Source organism: Epargyreus clarus, unplaced genomic scaffold (genome assembly GCF_041222505.1).
Source record: "Epargyreus clarus isolate Ecla_fem2 unplaced genomic scaffold, WU_Ecla_fem_2.2 ptg000001l, whole genome shotgun sequence".
Taxonomy (NCBI): domain Eukaryota; kingdom Metazoa; phylum Arthropoda; class Insecta; order Lepidoptera; family Hesperiidae; genus Epargyreus; species Epargyreus clarus.
In genome coordinates, this window is record NW_027332209.1 from 1,969,400 (window position 1) to 1,984,559 (window position 15,160).

At 35.5% G+C, this 15,160-nt stretch overlaps 1 protein-coding gene and 1 long non-coding RNA gene across 6 annotated transcripts in view; both read left to right on the top strand.

Moving 5' to 3' along the window:
- The window catches only part of Con (leucine rich repeat protein connectin), a 292,778-nt gene that overhangs the window by 214,275 nt on the left and 63,343 nt on the right, over positions 1 to 15,160 (top strand). The window lies entirely within an intron of this gene.
- On the top strand, positions 1,335 to 2,125 carry LOC140757369 (uncharacterized). Its single transcript, XR_012103968.1, has 2 exons — positions 1,335 to 1,918; positions 2,002 to 2,125. It is a non-coding gene; the product is annotated as an uncharacterized LOC140757369 (long non-coding RNA).

Genomic DNA, 15,160 nt, shown 5'->3' on the forward strand with positions numbered 1-15,160 from the left:
ATCATAAACGGTCGGCATACCCCACACAAAGGTAACAAAGACACTCACAAAGGGTTGATACAATGAAAAGAAATAAAGCGAAGAAGTGAGTTTATCTCACCGCAAATTATGTTTTGAATGTTTCTTGAGTTTCCGTTTTATTAACCATTGCTCCACGATAAGGGCATTGCTGAGCTAAGTGTGTAATAAAGACGCAATGTACATTGGCTTTAAGATTTAGAACGTCTTCGGTTTTTAGTGGCGCGTTAAACTGATATAACGTGAGTTATGGGCTAATTTATTAGAGTAATTAACAGCCTTTAGATGAGGGAGTAACGACTTGCGTAAACATCTATAAGATTATTTTGTCGTTTAGGTTTACTACTTAGGTTGAGATGGTGTATATCTATATACAAAACCTTGTGAGACTAAACGCCTTGGTATATAAATATTGATGACTCGCGCTGAGTGGTGGTCACTATTCTATAAGGACACGCGAATAGTTACGACATTCTAGATCTGAGTGTTGACTCTTGGATAAAAAATATGAAATAAACGCTTTATGCAATTGTCTTTGTTCTTACTCCGACATTCAAACCCGAACATAGTAGCAACTAACACTTCTATGAGTCAGACATAAGTGTGATGGTAATGTCGTCGCTGACCAACGACGTATACTGCTATCCTCTATAACTATAGCTGTATCTATAGACTGATTGCCTTTTCGACTTTTATCTTACTGTTATCTTTACTACTGTGATAAAATCTAATTTAGGCTACAATTCGCCCCTAACCCCTAATGGGATAATCCAGACCTTTTAACGCCTTAAACAAAGCCAAGCTTATGGTTTGGCCTTTGCTGTCTTCTTAATTGTTTCGCAAGTTGTAAAGAAACTAAATGAAATGAATAAATCTGGTGCTGAAACAAGGTCCGAATTAACGAAGATTAATAGCCTCTGAGGCAAATTGATTTTTAATTGGCCATTAATATATACTCCAATGGGAAATAACTGAGCTTGCAGGATGTAATATATAATGTTAAAGCGGTATTAAATGTTAATGAAGTTATTAAGCAAGACGGAAGGTAGGAAATATGAGAAATAACACAAAATTGACATAATGAAGAAGGTCAAGCTGTATTACAACTGTAAATACGAGTAGCTAAAAATCTAATTTTCATGTTATAAATTTGTAAGGCTGTATTACAAATATGGGTGGACCGCGGAGTTACTACCGTCTTAACACGTTCACTGCGGTTCACCCACAATCGGCCCGACGCGGTGCCAAACCAATATGCGCACAGGAAAAATAGGTCTTTCTCGCTAGTGCGAAAACTGTTTCTTGGGTATTTTTACGAATATGACAAAGAAAAATATAGTTTTCGATTTGTGACCAACAATGTAGAAATATAGCAATCTAATAAAGCGGCAGGCCTTTTTCGACCTCCGCCGCATAGAACATAAAAAAAGTTATCTCAGTGCGGGGGCAGGCCTGTTTTGGTGGATGACCGCTCGCGACCTGATGCCGCACTGTGCAGATGCGTACGCGTTGAGCCGCCAGTAGTGTTGTACTAGCTTCGGGAGGAGGACGCGCTCGCGCTACTCGGTTTCCTGCAAGTTTCGTTACAATGGCGCATCGTAAAAACAAAATAGTACTAGAAAATGATAGTGATAACGAAGAAGAATACGGTGGTTCATATTTCGAAATCCCTAAACGAAATAAATACAGAAAAATATTTCAAAAACAAGAAGTTAAGCCATCCACCAGCAGAATTACAATAAACATCGAAGTTTTTTTAGCGATGACAGTGAAAGTAACGAAGAAATTTTGTCGAAAAGAAAAAAAAATGAGTCTCCTGGTTCTAGAAATCATATTTACGTCAGCCCCATTGGGACAAAACTTCATGTGATGAAATCTGTCTCCAACTATACAAACACACGTAAGTTTAAATTCAGTAGTGTTATTTAATTTGATTTATCTATCAGTAATTATTAAAAGAGTTTGCATCATCTTACTTTTCAGACGATCAGAGATTCAGCCTGCATTGTATTAACAAGCTGGGTATAACTAAGACAGTGATATTTTAATATATATTTATATATTATACATATTATATATAATAAATTTAATAAAATTAATGACTCGATATTTTCTTTTCTTTTACTATCCCATCACTACAAAAATTACACTCTAGTGCGGTATCGGGCCTTATCGACCAGACATTTTCGATTGCTAATTTCTCATTTTCTATTTGGAGGAGCCAGGGGCGGGACTAATGTATAGACAAGTGATTCATGAGGATTTAAAAAGTATAAAAATTTGTAATGTAAAATGCGCCTTGACTAAGATAATAGGGTTTCAATACCACCCAGAGGTGTCGGGTCGAAAAGGCCTGCCACGCACAATAAGAAAGTCAAGTGGATGCATTTTTGGACTGCCGTCGCACCAGCTGAAAGTTACTGTTTTTTTTTACGCAGCCAACGTGTTAACCACGTCTAGCCATAAGAATTTCTGTTTTTTAGTGAAAGGGTGCAAATTCTGGCTAACTTACACAAAAAGCAACAATCTTGGTCATCGGTATGCTGAACAAAAGGATTTTATAAGCAAATACATTAAAAGTTTCGGCTGCCTAAGTCATTAAAAGTAGCAATTTTTTTAACGACCTCAGATAATTTCTATGTAGTGCCTCTATTTATATTCCCTTTACGTATGTCCAATTGTCCATGTGTGTATCAATAATTCAGCATTAGACGAACTGTATCCTCGTCTGCTACTTCTATCAAATACAGTAAGTATATTTACAGAATTTCTCAACTTTATCAAAAGGATCTGTATTACTAAAAATCCTATCAAATTAAAATAAAACCTGTGTTCTTTATTTACACAATAAATAATTAAAAGACCGATCCATCACTCGAAAGACCAAAATTATCAATTTTGTATTCGCTGACGCGACCGCCGCGTCAGTCGTGATTAATGAAATGTTAATGGAGATGATCGATGCGCTGGATGAATAGGTTTTGAACCATCGTCCACATATTGGTGCCATACAACCAATCTTTTCTTTTGTAATAAGATTTTCTGCAACTTTAGGAATTTAAAGCGAACTCTCTGAGATGGGGACAACAGAGGTATCATACAACCAACCTTTGACGACCCGCGTAGCGGAGCGGTCCTTACCGGTCTGACGTATGAAGGGTTCCGGGTTCGATTCCAGGCCCGACAGATGTCTGAGTAATGAGTTTATATTATTGTTCTGAGTCTTTGTGTTTATGTATCGATAGCATCGTCGACATAAAGAATCCTAGTGTAGGGCTGTGAGTGTAGAAAGCATGTAAACAATACAGGTTTTTTGACATGATGAAGAACATAGCATGTACGTTGCCTCGCAATATTTTTCTTTGTTTAATAAGCAAATGATATGAAGATATTTGAAGACTGCGGCTTTACACAACGGCATTTTATTTAGTTGTGTAATTTAATATGTACATAGCTGATGAAAACTCGATGAATTTTGCTCATCAATCATCTCTATCAATATTTAATTAGTTATTAACGAAGTGATAGTCATTCAGTGCTAAATTATGGATTTCGTATGTTTTGCCATGGTTTGTTATAAATACTTAAATATTGAGAAGTAAACGACTTTATGCTCAGACATCAATCTCAGTGGAATCCTAAACTACTACTATAGGTATAATTAATGTTTGACAAAATATGATACCTTACAGATAATTATAACATTTAATATGACAGAAATGAAACGACACCCCTATAATTTGACATCTAAAATGTCTCGACATGTTTACAAAAAGAGCCATCAATAAACAAGGTGGAAGTTTAGTAATATGTCATTCAACCGGCATAACCCACTTAACGATGTTTGTGTCAAGACCGTAACAGTTCCCCATAACTCGGGTATCATAAAAAACGGAACGGTTATATCGTTTTCCCCACCAAGCCGACATAACCCCTGATGACGTCATTACGGCATTATTTACATAATCGGCCCGGTCCCCGGTCTACAAACAAATTTCCGAATCCAATTCTAAAGCAAGGTCACAGGGTTCAGATTTTTGTTGGCTGACGGAATGGTCCGTCATTACCGAATGCCTTATTAAGATCAACATTCGAAATGACATGCAATGATACCAACGTTTGCCTTCCAAGAAACGTCCTCAATCTTTGGGATTCCTACTTTCCCTTCGATCTCTCGCCCAAAAATGGACGAAAATTCCGTTCGCGAATTGTAAAGATTTGATTGAAGTGAAAATGTTTGCGGATGTCCTTAAAGATAATGAGGCGTTTCTTTTCTTTAAGAGTTTTGCTTTTTCATGGATTTGAGTTTATAAACACGTTTTTGCCGTTTATGAACTTAAACTCCAGCTATTCACTCTTTATGATCCTGAACATTGTTGAAACTTTCTATTACTAACTGAAATTGTAGTGTTACTTACAATAGTACTATTTGCATTGCACTTTTCCGGTCTTCTAAACATTTTTGTAGTACATAATCTGAAGAAATTTCCTTTTCTAATTTAACTTTCAGGTTCAAATGATTACCTGTCTGTGATGATGATTGTCTTAAATAAATGATAACCTAAAACAGAGTTTCTGGAATTGAGTAGATGAGCTTCATACGAGTCCAGCCCAGTACTTACTTCTAGTTTTATAAAATAAATTTAGATGATGAATCAGATAGATATAATTATGACCAACTAAAAGTGCAATTATTCTACGATTGAGTTGACTGAAATACTGTTTTTTTTATTTAACTTTTAACAGCTTAGATAACCTAAGCCCAAGGGACATTACAATTGGGAGAGAGGCTGGCACTACCTGAGTAAGTGGTCCTTGTTTTTCGATCATTGATTTGTCACAATAGGATATCTTTCCAAAAGTAACTGTACTTGGGGAATTAACGGAAAACCGGGGAATATATTTCTACATCTTTCTCATCGCAATTGTGTAATAATATTATTCTATCTTCAATATAACAAACTCAGATTAATCCAACCAATGAAAACTGGATTCTCAAGCCTAAAGTTTTAGGATAACTTTGTCGTTTCTGTATCACTCGTTTGATTCCACAAAGTTTCGTAGCGAGAGCGTCTATTAAAATACGCGAAACGTATTGTTATGAAAATATTATGATTATATAACGTTTTAATTAGTACTCGTATAATAATCTTGATGTTGTTCGTGCGTTACCTATTGTTCGTATATATTATGAGATGTTGGAACAAAGCAGTTCATTTGGGAATGTATTTAATGAGCACGAAGGAATGTTATCAGTTTTAAGTAGCGGAATCTTCTGTAGATATTATTTCTTTATGATTATGATTATTCTTTATTTTGCTTTGCCATTTTTGTAGTTATTGTGTTCGTGGCTCCCATGATACAAAGAATCGCATCAATTTTCATTTATTTTCTGAGCATAATGTGCTGTGTTTCTACATGAAGACGACACAAATATTTATTTATATGAAGAGTTCTTACTTAAGCCTATATAGAAGCAATGCATCTGTTATCAATTTCCAGTAGAAGTAATGTTCTATTTGGATAGGTTCCAAAATTTCATAGGTGGCAATGAACATTTAACATTAGATGGATTACCCAAAGTGCAAGAGCGGAACCTACTAAATTAAAATCATGTATTACTATGGCCACTATACAAATAAATACTAAAAAGTTAAAAACAAAGGAACAGTCGAAAACTTTAGTATTTTGTCTGCGTTTATTTGCAATTTATCTATTGAACCTTTATATATACCTACACATTATATTTTATATTTTCATAATGAATGAACTTCTACAGATGCTGTAATAACAACTACTAAAAGTTAAAATAGTGGAAAATTCGATGACGGGGGACCCTCCGCCAACTCGCACTCACACAACACCTCACACTTAACAAAAACTTGGCCACATGATCGGATAATCATGGAAAATTCGCTTGTTTTTTATGTAACTATTTAACGGCTAAAGAACTGTGCTGATTTTGATAGAATTCGACATATAAATTTATTTATTTTATTTCTGATAAGGAATATAGATCAGGGGGACTGCTGACTGATTCATATGACATAAGACCGTTAGGAGTGGCGCAGATTAAGGGAAGCCACTATCCAGCAGAGGGCTTTCAGAAGCTGTTGGATCGATGGATGAAGGGGCATAGGCTACTTTTCATAAATTACCTCCAAATGTATAAATCGCTGATTTGATCATCAACCTACGTATTGCTTAATAAATCTTAGCGTAATTTATAGAATAATTAACCCAGGGCGCAAAAAAGGTTAGTAAAGTAACATTAGACCAAAAACGACACCAGATACAACATTTCAAACAACTTCCAAGTATTTGCCGAGCCTTTATGATGTAAATGTAAATATTTGCATTCCTCTCGCATGCGAAATGGCGGATCGGGTATCGGCATCCGTAACCGCCACCGCCATTTTATATTTGTTGGTATTTGTTGCTCTTACTGAATGCCACTTTAGTAGTGTCTGTTTGCATGTTAAACACCTTTTAATGGTTTATGAAATTAAACGCAATTTGTAGCTTATTTAGTTTTATTTAAGTAGTTCCTGTCATGGTTGCAGATCAATGATTTAATATAACGTGTGGCATGAAAAATGTAAATTATATTTTTCATTACATTATTAATTGCACCAATCTTTTACGTCTCTGAAGGTAATTTATAGAAAGTAACCTTTGTCCTTTCATTAATCTACGAGTATCTGTCGTATGTTGTACTCCTTACCTGTATAGGTATTCCTTTATCTACGTCACTCCGCCTGATCTATGATCTTTATCAGAACTTAAATTATTTTCATTGCAATTTTCTTCAAAATCTGTTCTGTGGATTCGCCGTGAAAGAGTTACAAATGTAACTAACTAACTTTAGTGGTTATAAAAAAATTCAAAATTCAGAAATTTCTATAATTGTCAACATAATATCCTTATTACTTGTGCTATTCATAGTACAATTTCAAAGTCAACACAACATTTGATATGAATGTATACAAACAACGACTGTTACTAAAACATGTTACTACAATTCTCGACAATAACAACGACATTACACGAACGCCTACATCGTACACAGTAACTCAAATCAAAGTTCTCAACTCGATTGTTGACTGGCACACAGTGTTAATAAATTGTTGTTCGCATATCGCTGTTTGGTCTCGGGTTAAATGTTGAGTTACAGGCCCGGCTCAACAAACAGTGTTGAGTCGTGCTATTGTTGGAGTAGGCCTACGATTTATTTGAGTAAATAGCCCTTGAATTTACATTTAAAATTTTAATTAACGTTGTGTACCAAAGCAGCTTAGTCTATATTAATAGTTTTTACACTCATAGCTCTATATTCGTATTTCTTATTAACCATTGATATACAAAAATGAAGATAAACACCCAGACCAAGGACAGAAAATTGAATTAAAAATGTCAGCAGGTTTGTACCTGACGGAATGGAACCCAGAGTCAAACTATAAAACCACCATGTATTTCTAATATATTATCTTACGCTAGACTTATATCGGAGTTTTAGTTGCTTATACTCGTAGTTCTGCTATAAGGCTGTTTGACTAGAGCAAACAATTAAAATATTAGATACACGTCTGCTGTCTGGACAGCTAGTCCGTCTGGCGGCGGACTGTACCTGTATAACTCTGGAGTTATACAGGTACAGTCCGCCGATACAGAATTAATTTATACACGTATTTATGAATGTCAATCTGTATTTAGTTTCCAGGGTACCCAGAATTCCTTACATCAGGAACACTATTGTAGAACTATGACCATACAAAGCGACATAAGGGACGGGTCAAATTTATTCACAGTTCAGAAGCGCGGTGTTTCAAAAAAGCTATTCAAAATCTTCAAGACGGAAGGTACGACACAAATAAGCCGTAGGAGGCAACCATGAAAGAAGTCTCATTTTCTATGAGTGTTCCTGTCAACTAAAGGTCCTAAAGGTTCTAGCGATGAGTTTGCTAAGTTATTGGGGTTGGGATATAGTGAGACGAAAATGCTTTTTAGAAATGTGTTGCGTACGTAGAAACGTTAGGACTTATTTGTGACGAATGTTTTTTTGTGTCTTTGGAGGAACTACTTTTATTGGAATTATGATAGAATATATTTTTTAGAAGGTTCCGAACAATGGACACATGATTTTAGAGACGGCTTTTACACAATATGCCAACAATCGTCAAAATTATCACTGTCAACACATTACGGTCCCAATGCTCAACATAGGTCTTCTGTGCTGCCACAAAAAATAACTACCTCTGTATTGATATTTTGATAAAATAAAAAATATAAAAAATAAACGCATTATATTTACCTCAGTATACCAAAAGCCTGTAGATTATTTTGGATAAGGTGCAAGACGGATTACACGTCGTGTTGAGCTTCAGAAAGCTCATTCCGAGCTTACGTAAGATACATACAATGGAAGCAAAAGTGTGTGCTTTTGCAAATAAATTATTTTAGCAGACTAGTGCAACTAGCGATGTAATATTAATACATGGATATTGTAGGTTAGGGGGCTTAACCATGAGCGACAGTTCGCCCATTGCCCGTAGTTCGTTCCTGACGCTTGTTATCTGTCATCACCAACCTTCGCCGACTGTCGCCGTCTGTCGTTAACAACTTTGTCGACTAATACCGCCTGTCTTCTGCGACCGTTAAATAGAATAATTCATTATTCAATAGTGATGCTAATTTAATGAGACCAAAAATCGAACATCGTTTTACCTATCTTTATATATATATTTCTTATGTGCGTGTGTATGTCACTGAACTCCTCCTAAACGACTGGGCTGATTTTGATGAAATTTGTTGTGTGTGTTCAAGGAGACTTGAGAATGGTTTAGATCTACAATTTAGTCCGTGGGAAAAGATTTCTTTTTTAATTTTTAATTCGTAATAATTTGTTGATTTTGGAATGTTTCACATTGGATTCGACAGACTTCGCTACCATCGCAGTTTCAAATATATTATCTATTTTTCAAACCCGTAAGTGATAAGGGTTGTTCACCCTTAATTTTTTTTTTATTTATATGGCAACACAACGTTTGCCGGGTCAGCTAGTATATATAGATTTTTCTCTTTTGTAGACTAAACTTGGATAATAATTCTATATTGAATAAATATTGATAATTATTATTTATTATTTTTACATATTCCATGCATATAACTCATGGACCATACAGCGGATCGATGGTTATGCTACTCTGACACGCAGAAGGTTTCAGGTTCGACCCTCGATAAGGCATACACATATTACTATGATATATCTGGTCTAAGTATTTCACGTCTCATATAATTCCATGTCACCCACTACATAAGAAAATCTATAGCGGGGTTGAAAGTGTAGAAAATGTATTTTGAAACATTACGAACTATAGGTTGAACGCTGGTTTGATTACTATTTCCTACTTTCAAGGGGAGCGTGCGCTCAATCGCACCCCTCAATAGCACTTAGTCGCCTTTTACGATACTCAAGGGATGCGGTGTTGCTAATATGCTGTGAACTGCAATATATAGTGCATGTGTACTTAACATGAGCGTTCTGTTTCGTATATAATTATATCTTGAGTGATCGCAGATAGCTCTTCATTTGACTACAATATCAAGGTGGCATTTTTCTGCATTATTTCAACTAAGCTAGACGCTTTGCTCTAATTTAAAGGATGTGCTAAAACCATAGATTAGTTGAATGAAGCCAATAAAAGGCTGATTTGTCAGTATTTTTTTGAATTCTTGACAAATAAAAAGCATTTTTAGAGAAAATTTACGAATAAATAACTAATACTACGTAATTTACATAATAAATAAATAAATAAGTATTTCAAATATTTTAGAGACATTTTGGCACGGAGACGTTCCATAACTTTTTTACGCAACTATTTCAATTTTCAAACCTGGTTACATTTACTTGTTAGGAGTGAGTAATCTTAACTAATCTATGGCTAAAACAGACAACTTTCGAGAGACGTTATAACTTAATTCTCAGGGGGTAGGAGCTCATCAGTGGTACACCGAGTTAAGAGTCCATTACATTTGAGACAACGCCTAATGGATTATAATTTGGACAGGTTTAAGCGCAAAACATATGTCCACTGACTGCTGGTTTCATGTGTTGAGATGGGCTATATAACTGTTATATGACTATTATATAGGTAACTACATTCGCGTTTCATCTCGTATCTTTTATCAATAATCAATCTCTCTTAGTTTTTCTACGTTTTTCCACTTGAGATCGAACTTTTACATTTTTTTCATAGTATAGATCGTGACATTTCGATGTTTAATGGGAAAAATCTATCTAAGATAGGTTATAAATAACGAGCGTTAGTCTGTACTTATAAAGCTCAGCTTATGATAGAAATCATATAGTATCTCTCGTTGCTTATGTCTATAAGTAATATATGATACGAGTACATTTGCTATTTATGTCACACAAGAATATTAACTTGTATCATAATCATGAAAAATTTAACATATCTTATACATGTATCCCCGTCATCCTTTTAACCTCGTTACGTCGTCAACCATACATAAATAATGTTCTTGAGTACTCGCTATTCTCAATACCATGTATCTAGAGAATATTATATTTACGTCGATTACAGATGTCCATGCAGTAGCCACTTACCATCGGGTGGACTGTATGCTCGTCTGCTCCTATACTATAAAAAAAATGTTTTGAACTTGAAATATAATAGTCCATCACCATCGATCATTGCTCTCTCCCTGCTGGGCACGCAACAAGCTTCAAAATGAGAATGTGTTCGTTATGCGCAAACTAGGCTTAAAAACAATCAAGTTCTTTCCACGTGATTTTATATTACATCGTCAAAGTATATCCGTTAAATTAAATTTCTAAAATGTACATAATCGAAAATTCTGTGGATTTGAACCTGAGACTACGCTTGAAACTGTGATAACATTTCTACAAGATTATCACAGTTTCATCAAATCCTACAATACTACATTAGGCGGAGATGACGAGGGCGGAATCTCAACATTATGCGGAGTGGATAACACATATATTACTCTGAATGACTGCCAGTGACAACAGGGGAGAGGTTAGGCTGCTTACAGGAAATGTTAGTATTAGATTCTGTAAAGACGCAAAATCCATGCTAAATATAATTAAGTTTTTTAGAGTAACATAATAAGAGTATAATTGAATCCAGTGGTGTTATAAAAACAGCTTATAATAATTACAAGTTTACGCTCATTATTAATAATAATCTATCTTTCTTTTTTGATTACGAGGGGAAACCTTCAAAAGGGACCCGGTGCCGTGGGACCGACGCAAGGTTATGTGGGATTCTTACTAGACAAAAACCTCCGCGGTGGCCGTCCTCGGCGCTGTGTAGAGGGGCCGTCGGGCTCCGCCCAGGTGAGCTTGGTGCTCGCCACACCGTCTGGTGCGTACGACGGTATGCATCCACACATACCGCCGTCCTTCCCAGGGCCGCTGGCTAGGCGGTACAAGCTCCCACTCTTGCCGCCCGCAACCCCGGAAGCCCCCTTTTAGTCGCCTTTTACAACAGGCGGGGGATACCGTAGCCCTATTCTGGTCCCGAAACTACAGGGACAAATAATAATCTATCTATCGAATGTTTTACTTACCGACGATTGACACTTAACAATTTGTCTCTAATATAATTGTGAAATTTCGATTTACGGCAGGCAAAATATTAGAGAAACTGAATATTAATTATCGGTATTAATAACTTAACTGAATGTCGGAAAACACAGTTTAATCGCATGGTTAACCGAAATCCTCTCAAGGGGATCAATTGTTGACATTTTGTAAAATAATATTTTGCATAATTCATAATAATATTGTGATTACAAAGGTAAAATGCGATTATAATCTATACAAGACCGAATTTACAAATTAGATGTAATTCTCACCCACACCTATAACCATTTCAGAAGAGCCAAAACATTAAATACAAAAAGAAACTATCCGTTCAAGTTTAAAGGGGCTAGTCTAGCTGGAACCCTTTGTGGTTCGACTCTGCCGGCACCACCGCCACACCTATTTCTGCCTCATAACATCAGTATTAAACGGTGCTGTGTCCTGGTTTGAATGGTGTGGTAAGGGAGACTTACTTTTTCGAGGCATTCCAGCTTAGTCCTCAGGGGTAGCGGCGCATCTGTGGCCGACCTCAGGTAAGAATATCTAATCCTATATGGAGTTGATTACAAATGTCCATGGACGGCAGTAGGCATTTACCACCAGGTTGACTGCATGCCCCTCTGCTACCCTATATTATAAAATAAAGTTAATTTTTGAAACGATTACACCGAGTTTGACTTGACGTTTATGTAAAAAAAAATATAAAAGAGACATTGACCATAGTACATACGAAAATAGGAACGATATACCTATATTAAACCCCGTAATCGTAACCTAAATCCTAAATGTAGACATGTTGCGCGCGTCTGACTAAAAATATACACTTTATGAAGTTCTAAATATTTTAACCATACACTATTTACTTCATCCCTGAGATTTTTACCTCGCGGATATCACTGAAACACCGCTAATCCCATACGCAATGACGAGGGTAGAACCTCCGGAGTGGATAAGAGCCCGCTTATTGCTGATAACCCGGCGAGAGCTGTTTCGTAGCGGAATTACTAAATAAACGCAAAAACCCACATTAGAGACACAAGTAACGTTGGGTACTGTATTCGTGTATGAAAAAATACATTTACTCAGCCTATTTCAAGTAAATGTATACTATGCATACTATGATGTTGGTAGAAACCTTTGAGGAGATTCCGAAGTCACCACCTATGTATGACTAATAACTGCAATGTTAAGCGCTGCTGTGTTTTGCTTTGAAGGATGTCGTAACGGAAACATACTTATTGAACTTGACTAAACTGGAAATTGTAGCATCTATTGCCGACCGCAGGAATGTAATCTTATCTAGGATTGATAATAGATATCCATGGGCGGCAGTAGCCACCCTTTATAGTACATATACACGTTTGCTTTTTCTATATTCCTATTACGGTTCAAATTCAATTTTTTAAAATAGCTGTATATGTTTTTATACGTTAGTTTTGTAGGTTAATCTTGAATTTCCGCGAAAAACCCGATAATGATATGTATCCAATTATAAATTCATTTTATTATTAAAAAGCGTCCATTTGCAAAAACAGGCATATCGACCTATCACAACTAAAGCAATATATAACCTTTCTGTAAATGTGTACTGTATTCAGTATATGAGTATCAGTGTGTTACAATTTGTATTCATTCGTGCGTCCTCTGTGAACGGGTGCCAAGGTTTGTGACATTTCGTGCGGAAATTCTTGCTTTTTTGTTTCTATGTTCTAAATATTGGAGAAGTGTTAACCTAGTACTACAAATATAGTCTGAAAGTAAGGATTGGAAATCAAAATCATAATTTAACGGCGAAAAAATGGTAGGTTACATGAATGGGAGTATTTTTTTGTTATCGAGTAGTTTGACGATGTTTTTGGATAAACCCCTCGTCACTAATAAATATCCTTAAAAACACAAATCTGAGCTGTCGCTTTCGAACTAAAATAAGTTCTGCAAACTTATTCAGCTTCTATTCACTGGTTTCTCTCTTTATTCTTCAGCACGTGTTCAATAGGTCCGTGAGCGACCTTGATATACTCGTATGCTGCTGCTGCATGAAAAATAATTATGATGCTCTTTTTTTTCTGATCATACTATCAACATCAATAATCTGTATACCTTGCATTAACGTTGTACAATTTGTATCTTTTTATTTACTTTGCGAAATGAATGCTTGTCAAAATCCACTAGCTCAACTATCTTCTTAAATACAACTGTCCAAGTACTCCTAGGCACCAGTGCAGATACAACGTCGTTGACACTTATAACGGCAAGTTCATTCCTACAGTATGCAACTGTGAAATATATTGTGTCTCCCAGAATATTTTCAGTAATAAAAATCTCAAGTCGTGTCCCGCACGTATCGACGTTGTACAATTTGAATTCATTCGCGCGTTCCGTGTGAATGGCGCCGCTGGTGCAGTGCCAAGCTGGACATTGCGAAACGTGAGAATTTCTGAACATCAAGTTAAATAAATATGATATTTTTTATTACAATTTGGAAAAATAAATTGATAATGTATCATCAAATATTCACAGGGTAATTAATGCTATAAAGGATGTATATGAAATATGAATGTATGTACTCGTAGATATGTCATTATACAGAGAAACTCTTTGGATTTGTCACTTACATATATAGACCTAAATTTTATTATGTATAATATAGGGGTACCAAAAAAGTAGGCAGTCTACCTTATGGTAAGTGTCTACTATCACTCATGGAAGTTAAAAATCAACTCTATAATAGATAAGATTTCCTAAGCTTAGGTCGACCACCGATGCGCCGCTATCCTTAAGCTGGTATGCCTCGGAATAGGATGACTCACTTACCACACCCTTCCAACCAGCAGTCCTTAACACTATATTTACTGAGCAGAATTATGTTAAGTAAAATTGAATATTATAAACAAGCCTATTTTACTGATTGAGTATTATATATAATTTCAAAGGAAAGTTATTTTTAGGTAGCTATGAATATCTACAAGATCCGCCTACCATTTACATGCATGAATTAACTGTACAAGGCGTTACCTCATAAATCAATTCGTGTTCATCCTACCTGTACACAGGATGTAAGAATTAATTCAATGCTGTGAAACCCATGTAAATACGGAATTTGCATACATTTGTGCAGATTATAAGCTCGATACGCCTTACATGCAATTCCAATATTCATGATGCACATTAATTATGGAGATTGAGATCATAATATTCAAGAGCTTGCATTCAATTTGTATAAAATTTTAGATGTAAATTCAAATTTAAGACTAAATTTAATGATAAATTTAAAATAATATAATTTTGAAAGTCTTCCAAGAATATTTCTTGCAAGTCTCGAGTTTGGCGTTACAGAAATCAAAGCGAACCCTTATTTATTAACTCCAGTCATTATTATTATGATATACCTTGTTATTAATATCTTTATTCAAAGAACATAAAAGTTACCGACTATCACTTGTAAGCTCCTAATTTTTATAATAATTTTAATAAGTTTCTAAATTCTGCATGAAATCTTGGCGCTATGCATTA